Genomic DNA, 17148 nt, shown 5'->3' on the forward strand with positions numbered 1-17148 from the left:
TGTTTTTCATTCATTTCACGGACAATTGTTTCTGTCTTGGTCGCACAAAAGGCGATTTGAAACATCCTTTGAGAATTAATGTGACATTTAAATGTTATAGGCAGTTTAATTGCTAAATGTTTAATATATCATGTTTTACATACCCAACCTGATATTATGATAAGGAACATCCGATAGCCTGTTATCAATAATAATTTTCTGAATGATATTACTAAAACCATCCTTATATACTCATAAGTATCCGTTAATTCAGACGCAAATCTGCACAAATACAGACCTTAAGCGGAAATTATACCAAAATCGGCAGCACCTCTAACTCATCATAAAGCATTGCCACCACCGCCTACAACAGCATCAACACCGTTGACAGGGTTGTCACCACCTATATCAACAGGTGTGTATCAATTTATATCCACATCACCACCACCAACATCAACAACATCAAGAACATCAACAGCACCATCACTGCCGGTTTAAGTATGCCTGATACCAATTTCGGCATCATTACCGGCATTTGTATCGATACCATTCACATAACACTACCGTATTAACATAATCATCTCAATCCCCAGCATCAACATCATAATACCAACGTCACTACCAATGGAATCAACATTATTTGAAACGGAATAAGCATTACCACTGGAATCATTACAACACACACCGAAATCCGCCTCCGAAACGACATAACACAATTTATGCTACATGAACGTCAAATATAACCTTTTGAAACCAAATTCAAAGTTTAAAACAACATATAAAACAATAGATAATTATAGTTCCATTTTAAGTGAAGAAGTTTATTGTGGTCTGTTTTGTTGCTCAAATTGATCATATTTGCAAAAGTATCACTGTTATTTTAGAGGGCCTGTACGTCGATAATCCAAACTCAGTTGGATAATTCAAACTGAAGAAAAAAATGTCGGCCGAAACTGAAACTGAAACTAAAAGATAGGTGATTATTTTATAATTTCTGCTAATTTAGTAACTATATAGAGGATATTTGTTGGATTTGGTGGAGTATCAATTTTAATTCACGAGTGATCATAGAACATATATTTTTTCTATGATCACGAGTGAATTAAAATCGATAATCCACCGAATCCAACAAATTTTCTTTTTATTTTATGCCTTTTTTACAGTTTATATACATTGTTTAAGAGTTTAACTCAAGAATTTCGCTGGGATAATGATGTCATTTCGTCAAAAAATGACGCCATTTCACAGTAAACAGTGAAAATTATCGATAATTTTCACTGATAATTTTCATTGCTTGAAACAGTGAAATTATCAGTTTTAATTTACTGATATTTCTCTATAATCCACCGGAAAGCATAAAATAAAATGACGTTATTGTTCTACACATGTGATAATGGATGTCTGACACTAACATGCGTTTTGAGTTCTGCAATGATTTAATAGATTTTTTTAGTAAAAAAACTATATATTTGTCTTCGGAAAATTATAATTATCATGAAATGCGACCTATGTGTTGAATTATTTACAAGTTAATTGACAAAAGAGCGAACGAAACTTTAACAGAGATATGCCAAATTATATAATTAATGTTCCTTAAAAGTTTACTTTTAACACCTAGTATGTTTCTGTGTTAAAATTATGTGTTTGCAGGAAGGGTATACAAGTTTATGGATAAATCCAAACTGATAAGAAAATTTATGTGGATAATTACCAAACTCAAAATGGATAATGCACAAACTGCGATGTATTTGACATGTTTTCCAAAGACAGGTTGGATATTATTCTTTGAAAACAACTATTTATGACCAAAACCTCAAACGATGTGTATAATGGAATATAAAAAATACGTTCCACGAACATCAACATTCATTTATTTGTTATTAGTGAAAGCAATTTCAATGGAAATTGCATATATATATACAATTGAGATTAGAAGCAAAATAAGCATGCGAAATTTGCATTCCACGTACACAGAGATGCCATAGCCTACTTATTATATAATCACTTGATTTCGAGGAATTCGAGTCGAAGCTGAATGTTAAAATGGCACTTGCCCTGCTGATTCGTGTATTTGTCACCATATTAGAGGTTTCGAATATTATTCGAGGCATAACTGATCTGATTCATTATACATTATATCAGAAAGATTGCATCGAATTGTACACAAATATTTAAGGCAATATCGACGGCTAGTATAGCATTTTACTTTCCGAAATATATTTACACATTGAAAAGAACATTTTAAATGATTTCTAAATACACAGACATATATATTAAAAATCTTCTGTAAATGATGTATTTTAATAATAATAAAAAGTTTTCCCCATGACCCTTTTTGCCGGCGCGGGAAAATTGAAGTAGTAGTAAAATAGTTACGAGTGAATTGTACAGTACCCCGCTATGCGCATGCTCACTTACGATAAACTACTTTTAACGGCATTTAAGCATAGAAGCTTGCGAGTTCTATATGGAATGACTTTTAACCCTGTTGAAACTTTGGTGGGAAAAATATTTGTGGACTTTTAACTATTTTCTTTCCGATTTCATTAATTACGTATTATTCCTTCCGATTTTATGATAATACAATTTGGACTTTTTGTAAATGTGAATATTTGATATTTTATTATATAGGGAAATACCGTCGATTCGCTCCTTTAAACTGATGACAAATAGTTTTAGAGCCGGGGCGATGGGCAGGCAATTTGATTAACTTTTTCTGTCACTTTGATAACGCCATTTTAAGTAGCGAGTTGCTGATGTTGTTCATCTATGTTTTGTGGAGTAATATCAGCATATATTTTTGTCCGATAAAATAATTGCCGGTTGTTTCATCTAAGGTAAGTTCTCTGATTTTTAATTTTTCTACGTAATAGTTAGTTGTGTTATGGATTAGTATTTCTTTCAGGCATTTAAAGAACTCTGTAAAATAATAACATCTGTAGTTTTCAATTATCTTCTATTTTACATGCAAAGAAAACAAAATCATTTTTATGAAGATTGTTTAACAATGTGCTAAAATGTTTTTGTTGTTAGCAATTAAATAAATCTCGAAATATTTTACAAAAGTATTTTATTTTACATAGAGCTTTACATAAAGACATCTTGCAGTTTGGTCATTATCCATCGACTTCCTAATGGTAGTTTGGAATTATCCATACACTAGTTAGGTCATTATCCTATTTGTATATTCTTGTCCCAAACAAATACGAATATATTGCGTTTTCGAGCATTTACGCCAATCATATCTTTTAAATACATATATGAAAGGTTAATATATAAGTCCAAGCATTAAAACATTAAAAAATTCGATTATAATTGTTTTTGGCCTCAAACTTTCGACAATTTCATTTATTTTTTCCAGATTTTCTAACATATTCATGTTATTTCGATGTAATTGTTTTTAATGGTTATGTTTTTTTAGCACATTGTATCCGGAAAATAACATTTTATCAAAAAGAAACGTTTATTTTGTCACAACTTACCATAAATAAACGTGTTCTTATAAATAAATGACCGGAGTCTTTATTTATGTCGCGATTTTTTCTTCAGTTTGAATTATCCTACACAGTTTGGATTATCGACGTACAGGGGGTGAAGACGCTCACCTGAAACATGTAGGAACTTATCGACTATGTGTTAACTATATTAGAAATCATGTTATCCCAGCCCCGTGTTAACCCCCATGGGGTTTTTGAACATACTTTGTTTAAGACTTCCATACGATGTAACACATCCAATTATATAATATCTTAACCTTGCGATTGCAAAAGTTACGATTTCAAAAGTGTTATACTATATAAGTCTATAGAGATTTTGTGACCTCTTCGGCGTGGCAAGTTTTCATAATTGGGGCATTATTTAAACGAATTCAATACAAGACCTCATTTGTAAAATCTATATCCGATCTAGTGACCTAAATCTAAATAGGTTTAACTATAAAGAACAGAGAATTTTGAAAGATGACACACAAGGATTATTCTGTCAAGTGTCATGAACATTTGCCAAGCGGTTCAGGGGACATCGCTAGAATAAACAAGTCAATGCACGCAGTCAGGGACTGACGGACGGAAATTGCTCTCTGTGAGCACTATGAGCTCAGGTAGGGTTTAAAGAATAATTAACCACTAGGGTGGATTCGAATTAAGCCACCGGTGCATCGTTTTAACAAAAAATAAACAGGACAATCGAACGAAGTTACAAACCAACAATTTAACTCCTTCCCATTTGGTTTCAGAGAAAATAGTTGGTGTTTTAATTTAAAAAAATATATTAAACCTTCGGTGACCTTCTGCATTAGACATGAATGTTTTGCACACTTGTAAGTGTTCAGGTACATGTTTTGAACAATCTTTGTAGAGGAACACTACATGATGTTACACACCAAATATCAAACCTCTGGACTTGTGTTTTTTGAATGGAAACTTTTAACAACCTATTTCATCTATAAGTTTTTATTATAACACAGTCACCCCGTGGACGTGGCCGGTTTTGACCACGGATTCATCATTCGAAAACTGTGTAAAGAACCCGTATAAGGTTTCAAAGAAAAAAGTATTTCCATGTTATAATCTAATCATGCGACAACGTGGGCGCGTCCAGCTTGGATTCCATGGGTATGATTTAAACAATCTTTGTACGTGACTGCTTTTGTTATCAATATACTGAATATCAAAGTACTGGTACTCAATGTTTCAGGGAAGAATATTATTTAAAAGTTATTATAGTACTCTATAAACATCACTTGACCCCTGGAACGGTGCCTTTTTTATCCAAGAGCAGGATTTCAGCAAACTAAGGAGACGAACAATAGACGATATTATACACCAAATATTCAGCCCATGCGCTTTGCGCTTGCAGAGAAGAAATTTATCATGTATTTGCTATAAAAGTCAATATAAATCTTAAAAAAAGAGTCGCATCTTTGACAGTCAACGTCTTCATGTTCTCCCTTTTTTCAAGCAAACGTGTAATATGAGAGGGCCACTGATTTTGTTCTGCCTTCTAATGCTTGGGTTTTTCATAAAGATGCCGAAGAAACATGTCCGCGCGATAGAGATAGTTAAAACAAGGATGGTAACACCATATATCCCAGGAAACCCGATACTTTGTGAGCAGCGTAATACCATTCGAACAGCGTTGTGTATTTTAGCATGAACTTACATAGGGTAAGTAAATTGGAAAAAAAATTCAAAGTCCAATTTGAAACAACTATGTATTTACATTGATAACATAGGTATTGGCCTACATGTAGAAAAAATCCTGACAACTTTTCTTAAAAAATGAGCGAAATGTGTTTCCCTGAAGTAGAAGATCAGGAAAATGGGCAATGTTCAGGCATTTAGGGGAGAAAAACTGCTTTAATTTGCAAGCCACTACAATAATTAAAGGATTTATACAAACTTACACATGTCTGCCGTAACCTCTCAGCAGGGTTTTTCCAGAAAACTATTTCTTGTGGAGAAATTTGCGTTTTTAATGACCATGTTGGGAAAACATGGATACCATCTGGAGAAGACCAGGAAACGGAAACCTTATGTGAGCAGTGACTTTATAATTCTTTTTCGTGACAAAAAATCTAATTTCCAGCCATTGTGTTGCAATGTCTTTGCTTTGTAGAGACCTATAGAAACTGTGGGCACATATGCATACGAATGTACTATGTCCTTTTAATGCTTTATAATACATCCTATGATATTCTTTGCATTTCATCCATTATCATTTCAGAAACTTGAATCCTTTGTCTAATATATAATGTGGTTATACTATTTCGACTTTTAATAGTCACGTCCGTTCCGATTTTTTGTCCGTCTGTCCGTCCCGATTTATTTTCATGAAATAACTTTTGAACAGATCAACATACAACTTTCAAACTTCATATGTTGGTGCACTCGTATGAGCTTTATATATACACTTCATTGTTTTTTAGGTCACTAGGTTAAAGGTCAAGGTCACTGTGATCTCTTATAGAAAACTGTAGCATAGGCTCCAGAATTAGATTGCTTCCGCCTAAAGCCTTCAAATTTCATGTGTAAATGCACCTTGATGATTTTCACACGTCACGCCCTGTTTTAGGTCCCTAGGTCAAAGGTCAATGTGATCTCTTTGTGAAAACTTTATCGACTGTATAATGGAAATGCTTTCACATACAGCCTTCAACATTCATATGTTGATGCACCTCTATGAGTTTTACAGGTCAAATTCAGTGTCAGATCACAAGGTCAAATGTAAATGTCACGTCAACCTCTTATAGAAAACTTTAATGTTGGCTCCAGAACAAAAATGCTTCCATCTACAATCTTCAGACTTCCTATGTAGATACACCTGACCTCAACGAGTTCTACATTATCACACTACATTATTTGGCCATTAGGTCAAAGGTCTAGGTCACTGTGTTTTCTGATGAAGAAACATACTATTGGCGCTTCCTGGGTTATACAAACCTCATATGTAGATACATCAATGAATTTTGCGCACCACATACCCTTTAGGTTACAGGTCAAGGGCAATGCATCCGCGTTAACACTGGCTCTAAAATAAAGGGATTGCAACCTTAAAACTTCATTTGTAGCTGTACCTTTATTAGTACTGTACGGCATATACAGTGTACATTTAAATCAAGTGGAAGTCTCTTTACTATAATATCACATTTTCAATCATGGCATATGGTGGGGGTATGAATCACCTTCATTGGTAGCTCTAGTTGTCTCAGTCGCAATAAACTCATTTATTATTCCTTTTCGTACAGGTCATGATGTTTGCCTTCATTTGCTTCTATTGTGCGGACAAGTTTGAAGTGTTTGAAGCAATAATTAAACATCTCAACCATCGCCCCCAGAAACAGGACATACAATATAAGAAACTTGAACTAGATATCACTATAGGCTTACTAGGGTACAGGACAAAGTCACTAGAAGGCGTTCAACTATCAACGCATACAGTGTTGGCTTGTGATGATAACCTAGTAGGAAATTAAAGAAGTCTGGCTGGTAAACACGTAATATAACAACTTCAAAATATTTTAAAACATCATAAACTTGTTTGTGCTACTATTGCAATTTAAGATCTGATGACTATAAATGTATTTTAGAACATGTCAACAATTTGCATTCAAGTGAAGTGTTAAAATACAGACAGTTAGAGTTAGACGACCGCAGTGGTAAATTTGGTTATCGGACAAAGATAATTGAACAGAAATCTTTAACAAAGGACCTATCAGATGATACATTAGAATTAACACAAAGAGATTTAAATGTGCTGAACATGACTATCACAGCTGAAGAAAGGGCGTCCGAATATAAATGTTCAGTGACAGTACAAGATGATTCGCACGGTGAATCAGATGACTTAGATGAACTAATCAGTTTAATGCCGGGTGTAATTAAAAGCCTCAATGAACATGGCCAAATTGAACAATACAAGAAATGGCGCAAGCTTGTTGCTTCTGAATTATTTCCCTTGGAAAACATATCTTTTTTCGCTTGTTGTTGTTGATTGGTACAGTCATTCTAGTTCATCTGAACTTAGATATATTCAAGAGAAAACACTCAATTTCCGGAAGATGGCCTATAAACTATTTCATGGGAAGTTTTTGTGCTACAAGAGTGGTTCACGAAATGCAGGGCAAGTTGTAAGCGGGCTGTGTTACCTAGGTAATTGCTCTTCAGAAGATTCCGAAGTAAACGTTGCAGCTCCGTCGAAAACCCCAATGAATAAATATCCAGTGTCTCAAATATTTCTTGGTATTTTTATGGATGCGATTACGGAAATGTCAGATCATTTTAAAGATTGGCCTGTGAAAATTGAAATTGATGATAAAACATTTCAAAAGGAAAAGGAAAAGTTCTTGGAGATATTGATTGCTGGGGATTTGAAGGTGTCGATGATTTAGATAGTGAATCTCTCTGTGGTGTCTTAGACCAATCATGAATAGTTCACTTCAAGCAAACAGTTCGTATCATCAATGAAAAAATTCAAGCACTGAGGCAAGAAATAGTCTAGGTTGACCAAGGTATTCAGAAATTCATAGTTCTCGGTGAAAAAGAGAAAAAAAACTTGGAAACAATCGATGTTCGCACCAGTAATACGCAGCCTTAAAGTCATCAAGTATGAAATCAATGAAGCTATAGAGACAGCCTTTAAGTTAACATCAATGCTATTGCTGTATATGGCGTCAGTAAATACGCAGTTACTCTACCAGTGGAAGAGTGAATCTTTCGGGACAGACCAACTATAACCAACTGAAACCAAACAAAAGACGCCAAAATGGCATTGCATCAGAAGTCAAGCTTTAGTTAAAGGGAGTACGTGCAATAAAGCTGCAGGCTTAGGAAATTAAAACAGCAACAACTACATTTGACTGTGTTGTCAATGGTGAGGAGCGTCTCCACCAACCATCTAAAGACCAACTGAAGACCAACTGAAGAATATGAATTACTGAACAGCAAACGAAGTTCATGCTGTTGCAACTATTGTGGGTACATTCTTGCCGGCATACTATCCATTCCTGCAGTAGTTTGAAAAAAGGTTGCACTTGCATTCCATATGAAGAAAACGAGACATGTATGGTAGTCAGCCCGTATAGAAGTTTCCAAACAAAAGAAAACGAAAAGCCGGTCTTTATGTTTGAAACTTAATGCAAATGTCACAATGAGTACATACAGATGTTTACTTCAAAATACCTCTGTACTACATTCCACAGGTGCTTGCTTAAATGAAATCTTACACATGCACTGACCTTCTTTTCAGCTGTTGGTCCCATCAGTCGCTTACAGTATTCAAGATAAAATTTGACAACGAGTTATGGGATAAAATCTTGGACATATTGTGTGAGACATATGGGCAGCAATCACCAAAAAGACCGACGAAATGTCCTGAAAATATCAAAGACTTAAGGGAAGCAATAGTAAAGTTTCAAAAAGAAAATGTTCAAATTCTGGCAGAAATACCTTATTGCAAAAGTGTTAATTTGTCAAAAGGCAACTACACACACAGCACAGTTATGTATGTTACAAAGACAGACAAAACTGAAAAAGACAGTAATACTGACACTGTTCATAGTGATGAAAACTCTGTGGTTAAAGAGGATGCTCTATCTTGCTTCCATAACATATCAAACTGGTTGAAGAACACATACAATTTGTCTAGGTCAACGGCATCTGAAATACTTGTATTTATGGTCCATGATTTGGATAGACGTTATCGAACTGAAATATTGAACGCCCATCCGCTTTCATATGCAATGAAAGGTCCAAATCTTAGTAATGATCGTTTCAGTGCAGCGATTTGGCATACAATTGAAGTGTGTGAAAGTACTAGTTTAAATGTATTGGCAACTTCTATCGATGGGAAGTGGCATCGAATTGGTGTACGTGGTCTAGATTATGAGCCACTTATTATCTATCAGTTGCAAAGGGATATCTGGAAATCGCACAGTAAGTACAAGCAAGAACTGTTAGCAGAATTAAAGTCATTAGCTGCTGTCAAAAGCATTGACGATGTACAGGTGTAGAAACTTGGTAATATACTATATGTGAATGGTAACATTAGAGACAAATTTATGCAAGTTTTGAAGCAACCACTCAGGCGTTACCAGGAAAATGTCGACCAGGAAATAGATCAGTGTGTTGACCAGGAGAAAGATCAGTCTAATGACCAGGAAGATGACAGTTCAACAATGATTTTAGATAATAATGAAGAAGTACAAGAATTAGACGAGATTGTTGATGATGTCGGATGTGCCATGGAAAGAGGATATTCAAACGACGTATATGATTACAACAACAATTCATCAACTGTGTCTTGTAACATAACGTTTGGTGCTAGTTATAATGAGTTAAGTCAAAGTGGTAATCTGTCAGATAGTCTTTATTCCCATGATCAGTCGTCTTTCCTGGTGTCTTTATTCAGTGATGAAGGTTGCAGTCTGAATGAAGGTTACGATGAAGTATGTGGTGATGGTTGGGGGGTCGAAAATGCATATTCAGTTTTGTATGCAAATGGAGAAATAAGTGAAATGAAAAACGATGAACAATGTTGTAGTATGAACGATCTAGATGAATTTGGAGAAGAACAATATTTATCGCCATTGGACGCCCCCAGTAAATGAAAAATGTCATGTATATTCAGATAATAATCTGGTTTTCGGTGCAATAGATTGTGATAATCATAGCCTTAATGACAACTCTGCTAGGACTTCAGAAGAAAAGCTTGTCACAACTGAAACACCGTTAAGTGGTAAGAGTAGCCCACACATCAAGCTACAACATCTAGCACGGAAATAGTGAATTGCATGTACCATATGCTACAAAACAACATTCGTTTTGGGGAAAAATGGAAAGTAATATAATATGATTCTTTCGTTAAAATACTTGAAACCCCTGAAAGTATTTGCAAGGCTATGCTTAAAGATGAAATATCAGCATGCATTGATGATGCAAATAATACAGCAGGTAGAAGTTTTCCTAGAAAGAAGTCTTGGGTAAAAAATAAACTAGCCGAAACGTTGATCAATATCAAATAACAAACCATCAGTTCAATCAAAACGATACTTTCCTAAAAGTCTGACGGTATTAGCTTTCTCCAAAGTTATTTTTTTTCTAAAGATACACTTACTTTATATATTGTGAAGACAGTTGGAATAAAGAAGTAAATACGTGGAAGAGAGACAGTCCAACTACCCGCGTTAATATTCCAGACTTACATGAAGATGTGAGCTTGCAATAGTTTTCAAAACCTCATAAGGATAGAAATGGTAAAGCACGGTTTCATTTCACTTACATTGACATGTTTGAGGACCAAAATATGCACAACAGGCATAGAAGGCCTAAGAAAGGCAGCATGGGTTAAAGCTGCTATAAGCAAAGACACTAGTTTGGACATAGCTATTGTAAATAAATGCATCGATAAGCAAAGTGTCGCTTTCGCCAAAAGATTATTTCGGGACGATGCTGAAAATTCATGATTGCTAATGACTATCACAAAGAAGCAAACTTTGTTCGTCTAATAAGAAGGTGGTTTGAAGCAGAGGATGAAGGTGGTATATCCGCGTCTGAACGCTGTTTTCGGAGACTTGAACTGAGACAATATCTTCTAGACAAAAATTCATCCAATGAATTTCTGTATAAGACGCAATACATCCTTGAAATGCCAGTGGTAACATTCGAAGCATTATTATGCCATCTTGAACGTAAGATACAACAAGAGGGCCATGGTGGCCCTGTATCGCTCCACTGTTTTTTATGCGTAAAAGCGTGCCATGCGCATGGGTTGAAATGTACTCAAGCATGTGACTTTCTCTTTCTATCCCTCGTCCCACTGGGCGCTTTAAGTTGGAAGGATGGCATTTTTTATATATGGAAAACGTTACTACGGTGTTAACTAAACAGACTAAAAAGTCCGGGAATTGTCGCACAGGTCCTTTGCTTATAACGTAGGTACATTTATCTCTCCAAAAGATATTGTCGTTCTTTCTATTTCACATATTTTTTATGCTGAAGATCAAATCTACGCATGTTCTATAAGATTAATGAAAGTTCCTTCATTCAATCATGAATCTTTTTCCAAAATTCTTAAAAGTGTTTGTAGGTTTCAAAGTTTCTGTTAAACATATAGTTCATGACATATGCAAAATTCCTAATGACGTAGATCACCTGAACTTTACTTCATTCTTGAGGCATTAGTGAGTGTAGCAGGAATGTTAACGTGGTGAAGAAATTGTTTATTGTGAAAATAAGATATGTGCCTGAGGAAACATAAAGTTACGAGTTTTTCAGGTTCATGAGGTGCCGAAAGGCAGTAGGAATGATAACTTTGTAGAGGTTGTTTGTAAAACAAAGTAAATGTTATGAGACAAAAAATTGAATTATAATTCATCAAGATGTTGCGATCATGGCAACACTACTTGCATATGGCGTGAGGTTTAAAGAGATATCATGACAAACAATTAGCTTGACCTAACTTCCTTTACTTTTTCCATCTGACATTGGTTACCTGTCATGTTTGTTTTTGAAAAAATACTAGGATTGCCATATATTGAAATAAGGTATCTGACCTATTCTCTGATAGGTTGTTAGTAATAGACTTAGCGGCAGTCATGTTATAAACAAGGGGATTGTTCACGGCATTGGTAGAATATACTTTTAATAGATACATCTTTTTTAAGTTTAAGTTGGATTCTCCTTACTTTTTTGCTACTGAATATTAAAATCACTTAATTTCAATGTAACAATTTGTTGTTAAGTTTATCTTGAACAAATATTTTTTGCAATCTGTTTATAAATCATAAAATGATGTCATTCAATTTTTTTTTAATAAAAAGGGCCTATAATAAAACAAGAATTTTGAGAATGTTAACATAAAAGAATAATACTAACCATTTGGTGAAAACAAACAAAAGAATACATTTTTTTTAAATAAAATGTTATATACAACAAGGTTAATGGACTAAATATAAACAAACACACTTGAGTGTTCTACTTGTGTTAATGATGTATTAAACTGAGTTAAATTAATATATATAATTTGTTTACTTTTCAATATCTTGCGAGTAGACTGAACTCCCATTTTGCAAACAGAAACACAGGTTTCCGTGACACAAATTCACTGTGCACATTTCTAAACAAAATATGTGTTTCTTGTACCTAAAACGTAGTCTTTTTCGTTGACTAACACATTTCATTATTCCTATCAAACTATATGATGTCAGTCGTTAATTCGATTGATATTTGTCATTTCAATAATCTTAATTTTTGCTTCACAACGGCGCCATTTGCATACGAAATACCAAACACATTTTATGAAACCGATTTTAATTGAAAGATTGGGAAACGACAGCCAATTATATCGCTCGTTTTAAAAATGCTTAGGCAGAATCTACCAGTGTAAAATGCGGAGAGATTTCACGGGCCGCGGATATATTAAGTTTATGTTCATTTTTGTGACCCACGGGGCAGGGTCAAATTTGACCCCAGGGGCATAATTTGAACAAACTAAGTTAAGAACTATTAGATGTCACTACATACCGAATTTGGTAGCCCTAGGCCCCACGGTTATGGACAAGAATTTTTTTTAAGTTTGCAAAAAATAGGCTTTATAAAAGCATTTGTTCAATTTTGTGACCCCCGGGGCAGTTTCAATTTGACCCCAGGGGCATTATTTGAAGAAATTTGGTAGAAGACTATTAGATGTCTCTACATATCCAATTTGATAACCCTAGGCCCAATGGTTATGGAAGAAGATTTTGAAAGTTTTCACAAAATAGGCCTTATATCAGCAAATTTTCTATTTTGTGACCCCCGGGGCGGGGTCAAATTTGACCCCAGGGGCATAATTTGAACAAATTTGAAAGAGGTTCACCGAAGGAACATTCCTGAGAAATTTCATCAGAATTGGACCAGTACTTTAGGAGAAGAAGATGTTTAAAGAAAAAGTTAACGCACGGACGCACGCACGCACGGACGCACGCACGCACGACGGACACAGGACCATGACATAAGCCCCGCTGACCTCTGGCCAGTGGAGCTAAATATACCAATTCACACCACTAGGATATAATGCACGAGCTCTTGGTACGCAAGAAGTTGAACAATTTTCTAGCACGTTTAGAGATATGGACCCTGCTGGCCTTGGGACGCCAAAGCCTGATGACATCCCTGATATGATGGCCAAAGCTGTGTTCCTTGATAATATCAGATTTTATCCAGACAGGTAAATTGAATCTAATTTTATTGTTATGTTTTAAAAGTGTTGAACATAGGGGTGTATTCACTGTATGAATAATATGAGGCAGGTCGATAGGAATGCATTTGTTGTTCTTTATGAAATATGATATACATGAAATGTATGCCAAGCAGGCATTTAATCTGGGAAACATCATTTTCATGCTTTCTGTTGATTCCGTTTAAATGCTTTTCCTTTTAAGGAACAAATCCATTTTCCCCTAAAGCAACAAATTATTTCTGTCAGGTGGCCGTGGAAGGGCATAGACAACACAACAATTGAAGCTTCTATTACAAGTAATACACTCATGTGGCCTTGAATTGCCGTGTGTACTGGAATTATCATTTCGTGCTGTTTTGTCTCTAAACGTGTTTTTACATCCTGGATATTGACACTTTACTATCTTGGATGGAGTTCCCATATTATGTGTAGCAAGGAGGCGCTCTTAATTGAATTTAGTACTGAAAGACTTGCAACAATTTATGCATAAATGGTGCTGATGTTTTGTCCGTTTATGTTCCAGTAGTTTGCTTGAATCCTCAAAGAAAAGTGTGCAAAAAGAGAACACTTGTATGAGTCTACACTTCAATGGACCTTAAGATGCATTGGCAGTGATGTTGTTTTCAATTTATATGATTTGCCACAAATGTCACAATTAAAGCGTTTTTCATGCACGTCCACCTCTATGGATATATTTAGAAATAAGCCATCAAGTATAGCTGGATCACTGTGTGCCTCCTCAGGAACATCAGCAGCATCTTCTACAAACTTCTCAGCATCAGCAACGAAAAGGTCTTGCAGCGGCTCTAGATATGTAGGTGACTAAATCGGAAATATATGTAAATTGGCATTTATTAGTAACTTGAAAGTCAGGTTGTAAGGAAATTGTTATACAGTGAAACATCCACTGACAGTCACTGTCAACAACAAACAGTCATCTTCAAACAATTTCACTAATGGCTACCTCTTAGTTTGGTTTACCTCCCCTTATCTTATCAGATATATTCTATGCATGAGTCCCTGTAATACAAGGAACGCTACCTCTCCCTATTGCAACATTTCAAACAAGAGCACCGCATAACGGGTGCCGACGCTCGGCTTCGGGTGCAGTTTTGAATAAACGAAAGATTGTCAGAATATTTTTTAGAGGTCACAGTGACCTTGACCTTTGACCTACTGATCTCAAAAATTAGTCGGGCGTGTAGAACTCATCAAGGTGACCTACGTATGAAGTTTCAAAGTTGTAGGTGGAAGCTCTTTGATTTTAGAACAAATGTCAAGGTTTGAGCACGACGCGGACGGCGGACGACGAGCTGGCTATGACAATACCTCTGGTTTTCTCCGAAAACAGCCGAGCTAAAAATGAATTAAAAACGGGTATCCATAAATTGTTGACTTGAATGTATCCCATTTTCCGATACAACTCGCTCACAGTGTCTATCAACTGTTTGACATCTAAAGTCATGACTTTTGTCAATTGAGATACATATAAAATGTATAAGAAACTAGTCAATTAAACACCTGTTACGCAAACCATCTGAATACAACAGTCATCTCTCTACACCACCCAACTCCTATCTATGGCAGGTTGGAAAAAGTCCTTAATATTTCGGTAATAAAGTAATGACAAGTTGTTTAGGCTCTTAAAAAAGTGATTCAATGAGTAAGAATTGCGATCATCACTACCACCTACTTTAAAACTTTTACTAATAATAGTTTTTTGTTCAATTATTGATATAAGAAAAAAATCTATACCTGATGCAGATACAAAGTCTAAGTGTCTATTTCAATAGATATTGATTCTTGTGAAAATTTGCGCAAAATTAATTTGCAGTACAATCTATTCAGATACCGTAACTGACAGTAACCAAATTTTTACAAATGTAATGACATTGCAAAAAATGTCTTAAAAATAACCAATATATTCCAAAGTCTGCATCTACTTTTGTCCAAATAAAATCAGTGATTGCTTACAAGTTATCTCAAGGTTTAAGTTGTACTGTAGCCATGGAAACCAAACGCCATACACACAATTATTAATTTAAAAGAGGTGAAACTACAATAATTTATTTTAAAGATTTGATCATTCAAATTTATGTTTACTAAACAGTAAACTTTGCAAACAAAAATACACAACATTATTTAAAATGCATTTGTTCAATCTCTTAGCAATTCAGATATAATAATAATTCAATGACAATAACAATTTATAACAAATTCAAAACAGATTCCATAATTTAGTAACTACATAGACAAACATACTTTTCTCTGTTTTGTTCAATTTTCAATAAATCGTTCAATTACTTTTACAAATTGTTATCATAAAACTTATCAAACAACAAAACATTCAGGAATCATAAATCTTACAGAGTTAGTTACATGACAATGATTAAAACTTTAATAGATGGATGCACTTATTTTAAGCCGCTATTGTGGAATGGATAAATTATTTAAAGTGCATAATAAAGTGAGTATAGGTAAAATGTCTTCTACATTCAAACATATTTTATCAACATGAGTGCTAAAGTAACTCTAAAATCTATCATTGCCATTGTACAATACCAAAGACTGCTCGTGATTGTTAATTTGTTACAGCAACTAGCTGTAAAATGAGCTTTTATTAGTCCCATATCGGTTGGAAACTTGCATGGTTACTTCTGCAAGTGGGATAGACCGGAATAGTTGCTTTTGCAAAGTGTTCCATTTCATCGTCTTAATAAATCACAGGCATTGAGCAGAGATGCTTCGTGTTTGCTGGTGGTGTGGTATTAATAATTTATCAAACTTTTTCTCAAGAAGGTCATGTATTCCTTGACATCTTCATGATCTTCTGCACAGAGACCCGGCCTGGCTTTTAATCTTCCAGCTGGCTTGTCTGATGTTATTAAGTGCTTGAGCAAAAATTAGATGTAATCAATAGTCATAAAGTTAAGCAAATTAAATTCATTATACTTTATCTATTGGCAACATAAATATCGCATTTCCATTATGCAGCGACATACAATGATTGTAGGAGAATTTCCAGGTAATTTATCCAAAACAAAATGTAATGTTATCATAGACAAATTTAGGAATGAAATATCTTTAAAAAATATATGGATTAATACCAGATTGAATTTCTCATTTAACCATACAAAAACATTGACGAAATTTATTTATTAAATTAAACTGTAAACAAAATATCACAGGAACTTCGAAAGGTAATGGAGCCAATTTTATTTTCGTTTTCGTTTGAAAATATGTTTTTTTCTTCTTTTTTTAAATTATTTTGTATATTTAACCATAAAAGAAAAGTTGATTAAAAGAATAACACTTACCTTGCTCACAGACAAGTTAAATCCAAATAATATTCATAGCATCAAGCTAAAATCGGTATCAACATGTATTGAAGTCTTGGTTGGGTCTATAAAGAAGCCGTGGCCAAATTCGTTAAAAGGGGAGTAACAAGTCAGC

Source organism: Dreissena polymorpha, chromosome 15 (assembly GCF_020536995.1).
Source record: "Dreissena polymorpha isolate Duluth1 chromosome 15, UMN_Dpol_1.0, whole genome shotgun sequence".
NCBI lineage: Eukaryota > Metazoa > Mollusca > Bivalvia > Myida > Dreissenidae > Dreissena > Dreissena polymorpha.